The sequence below is a fragment of the Vigna radiata genome, chromosome 10, assembly GCF_000741045.1.
Source record: "Vigna radiata var. radiata cultivar VC1973A chromosome 10, Vradiata_ver6, whole genome shotgun sequence".
In the NCBI taxonomy this organism is placed as follows: Eukaryota; Viridiplantae; Streptophyta; class Magnoliopsida; order Fabales; family Fabaceae; genus Vigna; species Vigna radiata.
The window spans coordinates 10486626-10490771 of NC_028360.1; the positions used below are offsets into that span (position 1 = coordinate 10486626).

The 4146-nt window shown below is 30.4% G+C and overlaps 2 pseudogenes; both read right to left on the reverse strand.

The window, feature by feature from the left end:
* LOC106775451 overlaps positions 1–1223 on the reverse strand; it is a 10210-nt pseudogene extending 8987 nt beyond the window's left edge.
* A 2170-nt stretch (positions 1224–3393) lies between these two features.
* The window catches only part of LOC106774803, a 2981-nt pseudogene continuing 2228 nt past the window's right edge, over positions 3394–4146 (reverse strand).

Here is a 4146-nt window from a genome sequence, read left to right on the forward strand (position 1 = left end):
TGAAATAAATGTAAGTTTTGTATTGAATCAATCAACTAAAACTTGAAAAATTAACAAGGTTACAATGAACCCAAAATATCAGTAACGTCTCTGCAACGTTTCCAGCACTGTGCCTGTGAATAGAAATTTAGGATTAGGCAGATGAGAGAAGAATGAGTCAGAGAAAGGGAGAATATTCTAAAAGAGATGGGTACCAGATATATTTTCATGCCTTTCCCAATACGAAATCATTCCATTTATTGTTAACTTTCTTCTTACGTGTACCACGCCTCTCTTGTGCCTTTTCTGGATTAATTGACACGTGTCCTGATTTGATATTCGTTACACCCTCTCACAGGCACTTCTCAACCTCCTCAATGCTCTAGGGTTTCCACTAATGTCCACTTTCTTTTCTTTCTTTATTTTCTCCACAAAGTAGTTCACGTCCTCCAAGGTGAGTGTTTCCAGCTGTTGCCTTAACTTCAAAGATCTTACCCTTAATGGTTAGGATAGAAACATCAAAAGCACCACCACCGAGATCAAAAATTAAAATGTTTCTCTCTCGAGCACAATTAATCCTTCTGTCAAGACCATATGCAATAGCTGCAGCAGTTGGTTCGTTGATTATCCATATGATGTTAAGGCCAGCAATGGTTCCAGCATCTATGGTAGACTTACGCTGAGAGTCATTGAAATAAGCAGGCACGGTAACCACCGCATTCTTTACCCTAGTTTCCAAGTAGTCCTCTGCAATCTCTCTCATCTTCACCAGGACCATGGATGAAATTTCCTCAGCACAAAATTGTTTCTCAGGGTGATCATAGGTTTGTCATTAGCACCAGCAACAACCTTGAATGGCCATAACATCATATCTTTCTGAACAAGAGGATCACTGTATTTTCTACCTATCAATCTCTTGGCATCTGTAAAGTTTTACAAAAATGTTCACCTCGTTAGATAAAAAATTTACATGAAATAATCATACGAAGGAATGCACTAATAGTTGAAAGAGTAGAAAATATACGAAAGACAGTGTTTTGTGGATTGGTGGCAGCCTGGTTTTTAGCTGCATTACCAATCAACCTTTCTTGGTTTGTGAAAGCAACAACAGAAGGAGTGGTGTTATGGCCTTGGTCGTTATGAATGATATCCACTCGACATTGATTTTCACGCCACACTGCAACACAGGAGTAGGTTGTGCCAAGGTCGATTCCTATGGCAAGTCCTTGATCTTCTTTCGCCATTGCTTGCTTTCAAAGTGAGTGAAGACTGATATGGATACTCTACACAGGAATGGAATTCAAAATTTAGATTAGCACATGATTGATTTTTTATATAACTCTGAAATACGAAAATCACCTGAATGTTAGTAGTTGTTATTTAAATTTCTTTTTTTTTTTTATTTAAATTGTTTTAATTTTCTGATTCCATAAATTTAGTTCATGTTAACCGTTTCTAAAGAGTGCTAACTATTTCCTTATTTTTAGGTAACCATCTAAGTTTAATGCATGATGTGGATGGTATTTTTTCTTCTAGACATCTCTTTAAATTGTTGTAGTTCATTTTTACAATTTGTGAATAAGAAACACTAATTCAGGTTGAGAAATAGTTTCAGAAAATCTTATTTACCTACTTGAGTTAACAATATGGCACAGGAGATTGAACTAGAAAATTTTGAGTGAGTTGAGTGATACATCGGAATTATTAAATCAAACATTGGGTGGAGAGAGTGAAATTATCATGTGTTCTTTCTTTCTTTCTAAAATATCATTAATGATTCAACATGTATAACCTCTGCAATTCCTAAACTTGATGGGCATTATCACTTGGGATGAAATTTTTATTCTAAGTTTATAAGATATACTCGAATTTTCTTTTAAAAGTACATAGTTAGAGAGAAAAATTTCGTAGTTTGAATTAATGTTACTTTATTTTTTTTGTTTCCAGTTACTTTACTAAAATTTTAATTTCTACTTTGTTAATTATTTGATTTAGCTCAAACGTTTACAACTTATTCTTAAAATATTATTCTTCATTGTCAGTGCTTAAATTTACATTTAGAGTTTTGTAATAAAAATTATAATTTTCACATTTTGGGTGTTACATTAATAGTAATATGTTAATATATTCATAAATTTTAAATATTAATTTTATCAAATTTCAAGAAAGTATAAAATGCATGTAGCTTAACATTTTTAGGTCATGAATGATGAATACATAAAATATTGTAGAATGACTTGTGAATGTAGAATGCAAAACATGTAAATGAACATGAAAAAAATACTACAATATTAATGCAATAGTAATATAAACTTTTACAAATTGATACTTGAGAGAAGAAGAATGAGACTATTTTTGCTTCTTCCATGACTACTTATTGTTTTCATTTCAAAAAAGTAAAAAATAAAGAAATTATTAATCAGATTTTAAAATATTGAGTATTCAAATTTAGCTTGAACAAGTTATTTTTAAATAAAAAAAAACTAAAATTTTATCATTTTTATATATTTCATTTAATTATATTCGTTTTTCTTAATTATGTGTCATATTCTTATTTTAGTTATATTTATTATTTTGTTTATTCAATTTACTCAATGAGGTGTTCATAATCTTGTATTTATTATTTTGATTTATTTAATTTATTTAGTTAGTCTTCATAACCTCATATCTTTTTTATTAAATTTATTTTGCTTTATTTAATGTATTTAATGAAATTTTTATAGTTTTGTTTGTATTTATTATTCTAGTTATTTAATTTATTTAGTAGAGTGTTCACAATCTTATTCATAATCTTGTTTATTTAATTTATTTAATGAGAGATTTGTGATAACTTTATTCTAACACATTAATAATCATTTTAATTCTACTTTCACGTCAAAATAAACTCAGTTCAAATCTAATTTCTAGAGACTTTAAAACTATATATGATAACTCATTTAAGATTTTAATCTTTGAATTTTAAACAAGTAAAATCATGCTTTATATTCAAGACTTTAAAAACCAGAACTAAATTTAATATAGTAAAATTAATTACAAATTTATTAAAAAGAAAATTAAAAATACTCAATAAAAATCATAAATTCAGATAAAATTTACATATGAACATTTCGAACAGTCTCTAATTTTACAGTGATAAGCAGAAGCAACATTTTTTGTACGTATACATTAGGATGTGAAATAAACTTTATTTTTCATCCGGTATGAGTTTGCATAAAATAAAAGTATTTATTGCATTTTATTCTTATAAACAAGTGTATTTAATTCAATATTCCATTGAGCAAAAGTTTTAACAAAACCACTTTCCTTACCACTGAGCCCTGTTTGTTTTGTCCACATTTTTCCATCATAAAAGTTTGCATTCATCAAACATAAAATAACAATTCAGCACAAACAAAATTCTAAGCTAAAAAACACCTAATCAGACTCTTCAACAAAGCGTTCAAAGAGGTTAATAAGTTCTTTCAGATGATCCTCAAACACATCTATTTCCTCCTCCTGCTGATCACCATCAAGTAACTCTGTGGCCTTAGTTATTGCAGAACTGATCTTTTCCCTGTCTTCTGAGCAAAGTTTTGAACTCAAATTCTTTTTTTCCAAAGCTTTCTTTATCTTGTAAGCATAGTCATCGATTTTATTCATTGTTTCGGCCTTCCTAAGGAATTTCATATCTTCAGCTTTGTATACCTCTGCTTCTTGAATCATTCTATTAATTTCTTCCGTTGGCAGCCGTTCTATGTCATTGGTTATGATGATCTTATTGCTGATGCCAGTTGTGTTTTCCTTAGCAGAGACAGATAGTATACCGTTTTCATCTATGGCAAAGCACACATCAAAAGGATGGCCCCTAGGAGCTTTAGGAAAGCCAGAAAGTTTAAAAAAAAATTGTTATCACTGGCTCTTCTTCTCTCACCCTCATAAACCAATATTTCAACAGGTGATTGATTATCTACAGTTGTAATATATGAACGTGTCCTCTTCACAGGAATAGTAGTATTCCTTGGAATCACTACACTCATGATATCTCCCTGTATTAGTTTACCAAGTGATAACGGTGTTACATCCATCAACACCACGTCTGGAACATTCTTAATACCTGTACTCAACAAAGCAGCCTGCACAGCAGCACCATAGGCTACAGCTTCATCAGGGTTTATGCTTTTGCACAGA